General features: G+C 49.4%; 1 protein-coding gene across 1 annotated transcript in view; it reads right to left on the reverse strand.

The window, feature by feature from the left end:
* The window catches only part of CLMP (CXADR-like membrane protein), a 40,985-nt gene that overhangs the window by 9,596 nt on the left and 17,099 nt on the right, over positions 1–14,290 (reverse strand). The gene's annotated exons all lie outside the window — the stretch shown is intronic.

Raw genomic sequence — 14,290 nt, forward strand, 5'->3', positions numbered from 1 at the left:
CACCGACCCCCCCAGCACTGACAGCAGCTCTTCCTCTCCCGGCGTTTGCCCTCACGCCTCTGAAAAAGGGGCTGCTTTTTCTGCACCTTCTGTTTCTTCAGCTGATAGTTACTGAGCTCCCAGCCCGTGGAGGGGAAACAAGCAGGAATGAGGCACCGTCCTGCCCGGAGGACCCACGGTCTTCGTGAAGGAAAAAAAGGGAGAGGCCAGCAAGAGGAAATCAATGGAAAAATATCCCCAAAAAAGTAAACGCTGTGATGATCACCTACTGAATCACTTCCAGTCTAGAATTCTCCCCCTCATTTCAACCGACACCCCTGTGGCGATAAATCGAAGGAGGAACACTCAAGGCCAAAAGGGGTAAAGTTATAAATGTATTAGGTCATCTGGGCTGAGCCCCCAGACGGCTCCGGCTCCGGCCCCCAGGACTGGGAGTCAGAGGTGTTAGCGGACTCTAGGCGGGCATTTTCCTGGGCGGAGAATTCTCTGGGCCGGATCCTAGGAAGGTCCAAGGGGAAGGATAATGGTCTTAGCAGGTGGAAGGTGGTGTAAGCGAAAGGGAATGTCGGTTGTGAAGTGGACTAAAGGTCATTGCCCAGAGGAGAGGGTATCTATTCAACTATTTGATCAGACCTAACACTATCCTTATCTCCATGCCCAACATATTTTTGAGCTCTGGTTTCATATTTCCAGCTGCCTGGCTACTGTATATTTCTGTCCTCTCCAATCTACCCGCATAAAATGTAAGTTAATGCCAAGTTAATATTAACGCAAAATTCACATTCGCTCTTTCCCAGCTCAGAAACCTTGAATGACCTCCCACACCTCTGAAGACCAGCGACCTCCAAATGACCTCTGCTTCACCTTCCCAATCTCACTCCTATTCAGTCGCCTCACATCCGAGTGCAATCAGATTCCATTATTTCCCTTTTTAAAATGAGTTGTGCTTTCTTTGTAATCACATGCCTTTGTCCATTGCATTTTTCCACTTAGGAACTCCCTTTTCTCCATCTTTCTATGTGAAGAATTCACTTTTTTAGACAGGTTTTTAAAAATGTTATTGATTTCAGAGAGGAAGGGAGAGGGAGAAATAGAAACATCGATGATGAGAGAGAATCAGTTGCCTCCTACTGGGGATCCAGCCTGCAACCTGGGCATGTGCCTTGACCTGGAATGGAACCATGGCCTCCTAGTTCATGGGTCAACGTTCAACCACTGAGCCACACCAGCTGGGCACCTCTTTTTTTAAATTTTTATATATTTTTATTGACTTTAGAGAGAGGAAGGGAGAGGGAAGCATCAATTTGAGAGAGAAACGTCTATGTGAGAAAGAAATATCTTTCGGTTGCCTCCCTCTACACACCCCAAATGGGGATTGAACCCACAACCTGGGTATGTGCCCTGATCTGGAATTGAACCCATGACCTTTTGGTGTACAGGACGACACTCCAATCAGCTGAGCCACACTGGTCCGGGCCTAACCACCTCTTTGAGTTATTCATCTCTGGGTACTCCCAAGTGTTACATAGTGATACACAGATTTATAAACTTCTCTTGTTTTTCTCTGTTTTTTAAAAAAATACATGTTTTTATTGATTACAGAGAGAGAAAGGGAAAGGGAGAGATAGAAATATCTATAATAACAAAAGCATAACATGCTAATTAGACCGGACGAAGCCACGGCTGTGAGGGAAGCCAGGGTCCTGGGTGCCTGCCTGTTGCCAGAGGGAAGCCCGGGTCCCGGGTCCCGGGTGCCGAAGGGAAGCCGGTGCCAGCAGCCAGGGGAAGGAAGGCCTACCTACTCTTGCACGAATTTCATGCATCGGGCCTCTAGTCAATGATAAGAGAGAATCATTGATCTGCTGCCTCCTGCACGCCCCCCACCGGGGATGTGCCCTGACCTGGAACCCAACCATGACCTCCTGGCTCCACGTGACTTCTTGCAGGCCCCTCATCATCAATACATTTAAACCGAATCTCCTGCATGCCCCTCATACCTGCAGTAGGTCCTGTGTTCTCAAGTTTAAAACCCTCCTAGCTTCTTTGGGTTTTGTTTTGTTTTGTTTTTTTTCTAGCTTCTTTTGAATAACAACCTCTACCCACATCAGTCCGTCAGTGGTCAGACGCCATGGATTGTACCCCTCAAATGTTAGTACTCCTCTGTTTTGTTCAGCTAATTGACAGTGCCCCAACCTAAGAGCCTGGGAAGCTTGAGGGGAAAAGGTTATTTCTTTTCCTTCTCTACAGTTTTAAAGAAGAACATTTTTTTTTTTTAACAGTAAAATCACAGCCTGGCCGGGTAGCTCAGTTGGTTAGAGTGTTGTCCCAATGCGCCAAGGTTGCGGGTTCTATCCCTGGTCAGGGCACATACAAGATCAACCAATGATGTATAAACAAGTGGAACAATTAATAGATGTGTCTCTCTCTCTAAAAATCAATAAAAAAAATTTTTAAAGGTTAAATCTCGACATAAAAAATAAAAATGTATCCAATATTTTATTTAACCTTAATGGTGGAACTAGAGAGACGTTACAACAGGTTCAAATGGAAACTGGACTAAAAGGGATTTCTATTCTTTGGACAAAATTCATTTGCATTTTTATGAACAAGAACAACGGACACATGACATCAAGGAAAAGTACACCCTATTCATTTCTGTGGCTCTAAACATGAAGATAACATGCAGGAGGCAGCTCTCTGTGGTGTTTGTGGGAGCAGGGGCACGTTTTCAGGCTGGGGTAGTGGGGAGAGCCTCTATTGACAAGGAGGGGAATTAGGTCTCCTGAAGGCTGCTCCCTGCCCCTCTCTCCTCCTGCCTCCTCCCTTAGCCTTTGATTTCCCTGCTCAACTTACTGTCTCTACATTACAGCACCCGGAGGGCTGCTGGGCAGAGGCCTGTGGGGAGGAAGTTTCCTTCTGACTGGGATGAGGGTGGAGGGAAATGGAGGATGGAGGTATCTTCTCTGGGACAGAGTTCTCAGCAACTCCCAAAGGCTCAGGTGAGCTTTTCAAAGACACAGCTCAGCAAATTGGTAAGCGGGGGGATACTTAGGAGATGAAAGAGAGCCTAGCACTAGCAGGTTTGGCTCAATGGATAGAGCACGGCCCGTGGACTGAAGGGTCCCGGGTTTGATTCCGGTCAAGGGCACGTATAGGAGGCCAAGAGAAGAAATAGGAAAACCAGATTCAGGCAGGAGCGGCACGGCCTCCAGGATGGCAGCGGTGGGAATGCGAAGGGATCAGGTTCTGAATGTATTTTGAAGACAAACCGAATGGACTTTGCAATAGACTAACCACCTCATTCGGGATATTTTAGTGATTTCAGAGAGGAAGGGAGAGGGGGAGATGGACATCAATGATGAGAGAGAATCATTGTTCAGCTGCCTCCTGCACTCCCCACGATGGGCATGTGCCCTGATCTGGAATCCAACTGTGACCTCCTGGTTCATAGGTTAACGCTCAACCACTGAGCCACACAGGCAGGGTAACTGACTATTTATTTTAAAAATATTTTGTATTGATTTCAGAGAGGAAGGGAGAGGGGGAGATGGACATCAATGATGAGAGAGAATCATTGATTGGCTGCCTCCTGCACCCCCAGGCATGTGCCCTTGACCAGAATCGAAACCCGGGACCCTTCAGTTCCTACGCTGATGCTCTATCCACTGAGCAACACTGGCTGTGTATCTGACCACTTCATTTTTTTAAAAAAATATATTTTATTGATTTTTTACAGAGAGGAAGGGAGAAAGATAGAGAGCCAGAAACATCAATGAGAGAGAAACATCGATCAGCTGCCTCCTGCACATCTCCCACTGGGGATATGCCCGCAACCAAGGTACATGCCCTTGACCGGAATCGAACCTGGGACCTTTCAGTCCGCAGGCCGATGCTCCATCCACTGAGCCAAACCGGTTTTGGCTGACCACTTCATTTAAATGTATATTGTGGTTATGAGAAAAAGAGGGGAGTCAAGGACTACTCCCAGATTTTGGCATGAACCAGAAAGGAGAGAATTGCCATCAACAAAGAGAAAACTGGGCAGAGCAGGTTTGGGGGCGCAGTGCATAGGGTGAGGAGGGGACCAGTTTAATTTGGACTTACTACATTTGAGATATTGGTTAGATACCCAAACAGATATAAACTGTTAGGTTTGACGGAGCAATTGAGTTAATACCCTCCCCCCAGGAACTGGCTTTTCAGGTCACTTCACTATGGACATTCCCTTTGCTGAAGACCACTTTTCACTTGCGGTGACCACATTCCATTCTCTCCCCTCCGAGTATACGTAAAGAAGTCTCCGCCCAGAAAAATCCCGCCAAGAGTCCTTTAAAAGCCGCTGACTCCCCTCACTGGGTGCTGGAGCCATCCAGGCTCAGCCACCTGGTGTGCGGATGATCAAATAAATTCGTAATCCCTCACCACTCTGGCTTCCTGCGATCCTCCTTCGGCGACCTAACATATACGATGTTCAGGGGTGAGACCTGTGCTGGAAATACGCTTTTGGGAGCAAGCATGTAGACAGCATTTAAAGCCAGGAGACCTGATAAAATAATGGAGGACATGAAATAGAGGCCAAGAAGACAGAGGGGAAAGTGAGGGCGTCCAAACCCAGGATAGCGAGACAGAGGAGAACTGTGGGCGGAAAAGGGACTCTGTGGCGAGTGACCCGCAGGGTGAGCTGATCTTAATTCCTAGCTGGGCAGGTCATGGTGGGTAGTCTCGCCCAGGCATAGAACTTTGTAGTAAACGGTTTACTTTGCCGTAAGCAAGGCCTGGCCGTTGCTTCTGTGCATCTAGGTTAACACACCTTTGAAATAAGCAAAACCGCCCTCTAGAGAGCAGCCATCTGAACCACCCCGTAATCTGACCCCGCCTTGCTTCTCCCACCTTCCTGTAACCTTCCTTCCTCCCTTCTTTTCTTTTTCGATAAGAGAACGTTTATTTAGAAAGTCACAGAGGTAGACGAAATGGGCTCAGGAAGCAAGTTACAGAGGCTAAAGAGGGCCCTTGGAACTTTGGAGAAAGAAGGTAAAGAAAGGGGCCTGAGGGAGGAGGGGAGGAGGGGACAGGAAAGGCAGCGAGAGGGAGGGCGCCACGCCCCCCTTTAATTTCAAACAAAAAAACCCACACTGTTATTCTCTGAAGCATTTATCTCAGTCTGCTGAGATCTTGCTTCCAGATGTATCCTCTTTGGGGCTCAAATAAAATAAAATAAACATTTTTTATCCTTTATTGATTTTCAGAGAGAGAGGAAGGGAGAGGGAGAGATAGACACACCAACGAGAGAGAAACATGATCGATCCGCTGCCTCCTGCACGCCCCCCGCCCCCACCGGGATGGAGCCCACATAGAACTTCGTGGTAAAAGGTTTATCTTTGCCTAAAGCGAGCCCTGCCCATGGTTTCTGTGTGCTCTGACCAAGAGTCCAGCAACCTCTTGGTTCAGGGGTCGATGCTCAACCGCTGAGCCACACTGGCCGGACTCAGATAAATTTTTATTAAAATTCTTTGCAGGTTTGGACGTTCTTACATGGACAGAACTCAGAGAGACATACCACCAACCCCAGAGTCAAATAAAGGACTGTCATCTCGGATCTGTAGTTGAACGTTCAAGCCCAGCCTCTGTTCACACTCCAGCCTTACCTCCAAGGACAGCCCCTTCCCGCTGCTCTCTGCCCACATGGGGAGGGAGGAGGAAGAGGGAGGAGGGAGGAAGGGTGGGGGCAGGGACCAGCCTTCCAGAGACCTAATTCCCCTCCTCTCAGATCAACAGAGGTCTCTCCCTCACCCCCACCTGAAAATTCGCCCGCAGGGCTCCCCAGTGCACCCTGGCTGCTCCGAGCGTGGTCTGTGCTGGGCTACTTTGGAAGGTACGGGAAGTGGACAGTGTCAGCCCAGGGTCCAGTGTGGACCCCCAGACAGACTTGCCCCCAACGTCTGCGTTCTTTTCCATGGAAGCTGCCAGTTGTGGGGGAGGGCGGAGAAAAGGAAGGGGAGTCAGCTGTAGGAACCTCGGGTTCAGATCCTGGCTCTGAAATCTAGGTGGGGCAAGGGCCTCCGCCTTTTAAAGCCTAAAAGGGTTAGATCACACCTCTTTTTTTTTTTTTTTGAATGAATTAAAGCCGACTTCTGCTCATATGTTATAAGAAAATTAGTAGTATAATCATTCATATATATATGTATATATTTTTATTATTGATTTCAGAGAGGAAGAGAGAGGGGGAGATAGAAACATCAGTGATGAGAGAGAATCATTGATCAGCTGCCTCCTGCACGTCCCCCACTGGGGATGTGCCCGCAACCAAGGTACATGCCCTTGACCAGAATCGAACCCGGGACCCCTGAGTCCACAGGCCGACGCTCTATCCGCTGAGCCAAACCGGTTAGGGCTTTACTTATTTATTTACTTATTAAATATAATTTAAAATATATTTTTATTGACTTCAGAGAGGAAGTGAGAGAGAGACAGAAACATCAATGATGAGAGAGAATCATTGATCGGCTGCCTCCTGCACGCCCTCCACTGGGGATCGAGCCCATAACTTGGGCATGTGCCCTGACCGGGAATTGAACCCTGACCTGGTTCATAGTCGACGCTCAACCACTGAGCCACGCCAGCAGAGCTTTATTTACTTGTTTTTTGTAAGAGAAAGTTTACTTAGAAAGTCCCTGGCCTGGCCGCTGTGGTTCAGTTGGTTGAGTGGTGTCTGGTGCACTGAAAGGTCGAGGGATGGGTTCCGGTCAGGGCACACACCAGGTTTCAGGTTCAGTCCCGGTCAAGGGTGCATACAGGAGGCAACCCGATCGATGTTTCTCTCTCCCTCTCTCCCTTCCTCGCTCTCTAAAATCAATAAAAACGTATTAAAAGAAAAAAGGAATGTTACAGAGGCTAAAGAAGGCCTTGGAGCTCAGGAGAGAGGAAGGTAAAGGTACTGCGCCTGGGGGGAGGGGTGGGAGGGGGAGGGTGGGGTGAAGGTGTGGGTGCCCCGGGAGGGGGAGTGCCCTCCCACTGCAGCTGCTTTAGACTGTCAGAGGGGAGCGCAGTTGGTTGGAGTATCACATCCCAGTACAGCAATGTTTTGGGTTGCTCCCTGGTCAGGACACATACAAGAGTCAACCAATGAACGTATCAATAAGTGGAACAAGTTGATGTTTCTCCTTTCTTCTCTAACAATCAATCAATAATTTTTTAAAAATATATTTTTTATTGATTTCAGAGAGGAAGGGAGAGATAGAAACATCAATGATGAGAGAGAATCTTTGATTGACTGCCTCCTGCACTCCCCACAATAGGGATGGGTCGAGCCTGCAACCCGGGCATGTGCCCCGACCGGTAATCGAACCGTGACCTCCTGGTTCATAGATTGATGCTCAATACCAGCCGGGCAATAGTTTTTTAAAAATTATATTACAGTAGAAGCTTTCAAAATTTTTGAAGAGACTCACATTAAGAAATACATTTTTCAGGGAGTGGGCGGGATAGAAGGGGTCACTGGGGAAAAGGAGGGGCATATGTAATACTTTCAACAATAGAGATGAAAAAAAATTTTTCCTCCACGAACCAGCGCACTCATAGCACACTCATGTGTAACTGAGGCGTACGTTTCATGGAATAGTGTATGTGCCATTCGCTCCAATATTTTCTAGTCCACGTTAAAGCAAAACATCTGTTGCTTAGGATCCACTACAGCAGTGGTTCTCAACCTTCTGGCCCTTTAATACAGTTCCTCATGTTGTGGTGACCCCCAACCATAAAATTATTTTCGTTGCTACTTCATAACTGTAATGTTGCTACTGTTATGAATCGTAATGTAAATATCTGATATGCAGGATGGTCTTAGGCGACCCCTGTGAAAGGGTCGTTTGACTGCCAAAGGGGTCGCGACCCACAGGTTGAGAACCGCTGCACTACAGGGACCTAATGTTGAAAAAAGCTGCACCAGCAGTGACTGAGGGCTGCTGGGAGGCCTAACAGGCTACATTCAATGGGCTCCTCCACTCAGCCGCGCAGCGGGTCAGCTAACTGACCCTCCTCAGCTTAAGGTCCTAACTCTAAGACAGGCATACGCTACCTAATGGGACTTTTTGGAAATGAGACAGTAAGCACTCACAATCATTTGTTGTTTGTTTTTTGTTAATCCTCACCCGAGGATATTTTTCCATTGATTTTAGGGGGAGTGGAAGAGAGAGGGAAAGACAGAGAGAAACATTGATGTGAGAAAAACACATCGACTAGTTGCCTCCTGCACGCGCCCTGACCAGGGCCCTGCGGGGGAGGAGCCTGCGACCAAGGTATGTGCCCTTGACCTGATCGAACCTGGGCAGGGCCAATGCTCTACCCACTAAGCCAAGCCTGCTAGGATGCAATCGCTTTTTAATAGAAATATATATTTTTTATTGATTTCAGAGAGAGAGACAGAGAGACCAGAGAGACACATTGATCGGCTGCCTCCTGCATGCCCCACGGGATTGATCCCATAACATGGGCATGTTCCCTGACCGGGAATGGAACCCAGGGCCTCTTGGTCCACGAGTCAATGCTCAATCTACGGAGCCACACCAACGGGCTCACAGTCGCTTTTATTACTCTGATTCTGCAGTCAGAAGGCTCCTAAGGTTTCCAACATTGTTCAAACCAGGCCCCACGAATGTTAATCATTCCACACATTTGTACAGTAAACCTTCCCTGGCTAAGAGCTTCCGATGCCCATCCCATGCACACTGTGGAACAAAGCTTGGCCTCTGAGGTGACGCCTACAGCTGGCGTGCAGCCTGAACCCCCGCCCCCCCCCCCACCCCCCATATTTCTGAAGAGGCCAGTCCCTGAACCCAATGTTTCTAGATTCTGGGTGACGTCTTCTGATGTGTCTTTGTCTTGGATCCTGCTGTCTTGTCCTTCTGAAATGTCCCCCTCCCCCTTTTTTTTTCATTTTTGCTTAAACAACACCTACACAGGCCTCAAGATAAAGCAGAGTTCCCTTCTGAGTCTAGAGTCTTCCCTGGTGACTGCTCTCTCCCCTTTCTCCACACCCCGTCCTCACATTTAGTGAAGAAAAAGGAGAGAACCACATGTAGGCAGTCCACATCTCTGGAAAGCAGAGGTTATACGACTCCAAAATAATTGTAACCCTTATTTAATGTGAATTTCACACACACTTCTGACACGGATTGCAATTTAGCTCCGTTTTTTCCAGACATACACTGAATCTCAGGTGCCTGTGTGTCTCTCTCTTATTTTGTTTTTAGTTCTAGGAAATGCGGTGCTGAGACGAAGCCATGGGTCAGGGTGTAACAGGAGAACAATGAGCATGAAGTACCTCTTCAGCAAACAAGCATAAAGTTAAATGCATGCGTTACAGCTGTGGCGGGCTGCTTGTCTGATGACATCTCGGGTGGACCTGCTCCAGATGCCCTTTCAGCGAGAGGAGGCGGACTGTTCGCCAGGGTTCCTGGGGACAGATGGCGCAGCTCAGCTTCCGGCAGCGGCTCTGCACAGCCGTGGTCCCAGGCCCCGCATAGCAAACGGGAAACTGCCTTGAACGGCACATGCCAGCCCCTCTCTGTTTGGATCAGGATTTTTCTTGCTGATCTAAAGGGAGAGGAGGGAGGGTGAAGGTGTGGCCAAGAGGCTTGGCACCGGGATGGGAGCCCTTTGTCCTAATTTCTCCATCTGAAAAGCAGGGGAAAGGTTTCTCCCGTGTGTCCCTGACCGACCTGGGGGAGGCGGTCTCGCTGCCTTTGGAAATTCTACTGTTTCCACCCCTAGAACCGGAAGGAAAGCTCCAGAGTCTAATGTCATCCCATTGAGGCTGAAATTTAACTATCCCTGAGCCTGAGGACCACCCCCACATGCTCCCTGCGTATCTGTGCGTCCTACACACACGGGATGGAAACATGCTGCCCAGATCGAAATGCAGCCTGGCCTTGGGTCCAAGCCCTGGTGAGCCTGCGCTCAGCACCACACCCACTCCAGCCCTTTTCTTTCTCAGTCACCCTCACTCTTATCCCCACCTCCCTGGCACTGACAAGTTTGGCCACTTTACACACTACATTTTGATTAACCCCTTCTTTACAGCCCAACATCCATGACTGTAGGCTTGGCCTTGTATAGCCGGAAACTGTTTACCCGATATGGCTTCTACTCGAGCCCCGCTTAACCCAGCGTGCCGCACGGTGCCAGAGTGATTGTTTTACTAGTAAAATGCATATGTCCCTTCACTCTTAAAATCCTTCGAAAACGCCACGACATCCTAGGAGACGGTGTAAGCTCCCTCGCATGCACACACGCCTCCCCTGTTCTGGTCCTGCACCTTCTGCGGGTCTGTAGGCTTGGCCTCGTATAGCCAGAAACTGTTTACCGGATATGGCTTCTACTCGAGCCCCGCTTAACCCAGCACGGTGCCAGAGTGATTGTTTTACTAGTAAAATGCATATGTCCCTTCACTCTTAAAATCCTTCGAAAACGCCACGACATCCTAGGAGACGGTGTAAGCTCCCTCGCATGCACACACGCCTCCCCTGTTCTGGTCCTGCACCTTCTGCGGGCTCACGGCTTGTGCTGTGCTTACACCCTGCTCATGGTTCCCAGGATCCCAGGCCCTGTGTCTACGACCCGTGAGCTCCTCAGGCCCCGCCTTCCACCAGCACCCAGAGGTGCTTTTTAAATTGTTATCAGAGGTACCGTCTTACACGAAGCACTTGCTGCTCTCTCCTCTCCTCCAACTACTCTTGGCCAGTGGGTCCTCCTTGCACCCATCTAGAACGGCCTTCTTGTCTCAATCCTGACATTTACTTCCTCACTGAGCTCCTGCAGAGAGGGTGCCTGTACAGCGGGAGTCCATATGTATTAAATTTAACTACATAGATTTTAAAAATAGTTTTTTTCATTGAGGTAACATTGGTTTATACTAAATTGATTTTTAGCCGAAACCAGTTTGGCTCAGTGAATAGAGCGTCGGCCTGCGGACTGAAAGGTCCCGGGTTCGATTCCGGTCAAGGGCATGTACCTAGGTTGCGGGCACATCCCCAGTAGGAGATGTGCAGGAGGCAGCTGATCGATGTTTCTCTCATCGATGTTTCTGACTCTCTATCCCTCTCCCTTCCTCTCTGTAAAAAATCAATAAAAAAGTATATTAAAAAAATTTTTAAAAAATTGATTTTTAATCTTTTAGAACTTCCAGTAGTTCCAAGCCTTTTTCAGCATCAGGGTCTTTGCATAATTAGTTCTGTCTGGAATAATTTCTCCTTATTTCCTACATAGCACATGGTATCATTTCAAAGTATTTAAGAAGGCAGTAGAGCTGGTGGCACTGACGTCAGAGTGCCTAGTTTCAAAATGCAGAGCGGGTGACCTTACGCACCGTTCTCCCTGTGTGCTCATGCTTCAGCTCCTTGTGTGTAAATGGGACTCGCAGTCCCACGAGCGTTGCTGAATTACGTCATATGTGCTAAACGGCTTGTGCCTGGCATGTAGCCGACACCTACCGTGCCCTCGTAAACATGTATGTATGTTTCTAATTACTGATGCCACTTCCCAGTACGCTCTTAGGAGCTAGGGATTCCGATGTCTCCCTCACTCCTGCACCCCAGGGCCTCACAGGGCACACGGGCAAGTGCAGAATAAACTGTGCTGTCTGGCCTTTCGCCTCGTGGCTTCAGAGAGCAGGATGGGTCGCCAGCACCTCTCCTGGAGCCAGCCGAGAAAATTCGGCCAGGGTTCTCATTCTTGCCTTCTGCTCAAGTCGTCGGTCTGACCCGGAAATCCGGCCTCACTCTGCGCGGCCAGTGTTTTGGTCAGTACGCGAAGGATGCAGGCTTCTCGGAGGTGGACTAAGCGAACGTCCATGAACGGTCATTCAAGACATCTACCTTTCCGCAGGAGGCTAGCTCTCTGTACGTACAATAAAAATCTTCAAAGAGAAACAAAGTTGTGCAATCGCATGGCTGGATAATGGTCACCCTCCCTGTAGAAGGTGACTGGAGATGAGAGCGAGCTGAGCCTGCTCTCAGGGTGACGCCAGAAGCATAGCAGTGGCGTCTTTCATCACCAATGGCTTCCTGACCCCGAGGCTCACTTGGCCACATAACCAAACCACTCTGTTTTTTCAGTTTAATAAAAACATTTGGGTGAAAGTTGGATGAGTGGAGTCAGTCTTGGATTTTTATTAGAGGAGACTGTGCTCTCATTTAGCTCACTGGGAAGCGGGACTGACTAAGGCGTTGTTGGAATACACAGGCTCGGGTTAAGGTTGTTGGGATAGACAGGCTCGGGTTAAGGTTGTTGAGATAGATGAGCTCAGGTTGAGGTTGTTGGAAGAGATGGGCTCGGTTCAAGGTTGTTGGAATAGACAGGCTCGTGTTGAGGTTGTTGGAATAGACGGGCTCAGGTTGAGGTTGTTGGAGGAGACAGGCTCAGGTTAAGGTTGTTGGGATAGACGGGCTCAGGTTAAGGTTGTTGGAATACACAGGCTCGGGTTAAGGTTGTTGGGATAGACGGGCTCGGGTTAAGGTGTTGGGATAGACGGGCTCGGGTTAAGGTGTTGGGATAGACGGACTCGGGTTAAGGTGTTGGGATAGATGGGCTCGGGTTAAGGTTGTTGGGATAGACGGGCTCGGGTTTAGGTGACCTTGCTCTACAGAGAACAGAGATTGGGGTGATGACAGAACAAAAGACAAACAGGATCAAGATACCACGGCGATGTGGGCAGCCCTTTCAGCAGGTTAAACCCCAACAGGGATCCTGTAATTTGTTTTCAGTGAAAACCTTAGCTTCTGCTCGTAAAAACCATCTTATAACAAAAAAGTAGACAGTGGAGAGAGGAAAGGACAACTTTTCGATTTTTAGAAGGGAAATAGCAAAGTTCTGTAGAAGGAAAATCTGGCCAGCTTTCCTAGGTTATAGAAATTTTTTTAAATCACAAAACTTTCAACAACAAAAAATTAAAACAGCCCGGCTGGTGTGGCTCAGTGGTTGAGCATCGACCCATGAACCAGGTCACAGTTTGATTCCCCGTCAGGTCACATGCCTGGGTTTTGGACTCCATCCCCAGTGTGGGGCGTGCAGGAGGCAGCCGATCCACGACTCTCTCATCACTATGTTTCTATCTCTTTCTCCCTCTCCCTTCCTCTCCGAAATCAATAAAAATGTATTTTAAAACAGTAAGTCAATGGGTAAAGGGAGGGAGGATAGTTACGCTGGGAAACGAGGCGGAGGGAGGTCCCGTGGCCGGATGTGCCAGGGCAGGGAGGGTAAAACAGAGGTTGCTTATCCTCAGCCCCAGTGAAGGGCAGCCCAGGCGTAGGGAACAGGCGCCGGTGAGCTCTGCTCACAGGGCCAGGAGTCTGCCCCGCGCCCCAAGCAAGCGCCCAGGCGGCCCAGCGCCTGCACAGGAGACCCGGCCAGCTCCTTGGGTTTCCGGCTGCGGCGTTGGCATTGCTCCTTCTGCTGGCAGGTGCTCACGTTCACCATTGCCTGCGTGCCCTGTACTTGCGCCTGTGTCCTATGTTTACCGCATTACCCCATCGCAGAGGGTGCCAGTCATGGCTGCAGAGGTGGACCTGGGCCGGCGCTAGTGCTGCAGAGGAGGCGGAGCAGGCCCCGCCCACAGGCCGAGTCCCGCCTCTAGACAGAGAAGGAGCCACTGCCTTGGTCCCTTCTTAGGAAGGACATGGATGGCGCAGGCTCCCTGGGCGGGCAGGGGACAGAGGGCTTCCCCCGAAGAACACAGAATCTCATCCTCACGACCCGAATAACCCTCTCTTGTTTAGTTTCCCTTCTAGAGCCTTCGATCTCCAGGGGGATAAAGGAAGCCGTTCCAGCCCCGTCTGGGGCTCGGTCGTGTGGAGCATCGGCCAGTGCACCCAGAGGTTGCAAGTTCCACGCCCCTCAAGGCACAACCCAGGTTTCATGTTGGGTCCCCGGTTGGGGCACATACGGGAGGCAACTGGTCGATGCTTCTCTCCCTTCCTCTCTTTCTAAAAATTAGTCAGAAAATAACCCTCTCTTGTTTATAGTTTCCCTTCTAGAGCCTTCGATCTCCAGAGGGATAAAGGAAGCCATTCCAGCCCCGTCTGGGGCTCGGTCCTGTGGAGCATCGGCCGAGAGGTTGCAAGTTCCACGCCCCTCAAGGCACAACCCAGGTTTCATGTTGGGTCCCCGGTTGGGGCACATACGGGAGGCAACTGGTCGATGCTTCTCTCCCTTCCTCTCTTTCTAAAAATTAGTCAGAAACATATCCTCGAGTGAGGATTTAAAAAAAGGCAAAAAGCAATTCCAGCCCTTTGTGGCC

This window comes from Myotis brandtii, unplaced genomic scaffold (assembly GCF_000412655.1).
Source record: "Myotis brandtii unplaced genomic scaffold, ASM41265v1 scaffold767, whole genome shotgun sequence".
Classification (NCBI taxonomy): Eukaryota; Metazoa; Chordata; class Mammalia; order Chiroptera; family Vespertilionidae; genus Myotis; species Myotis brandtii.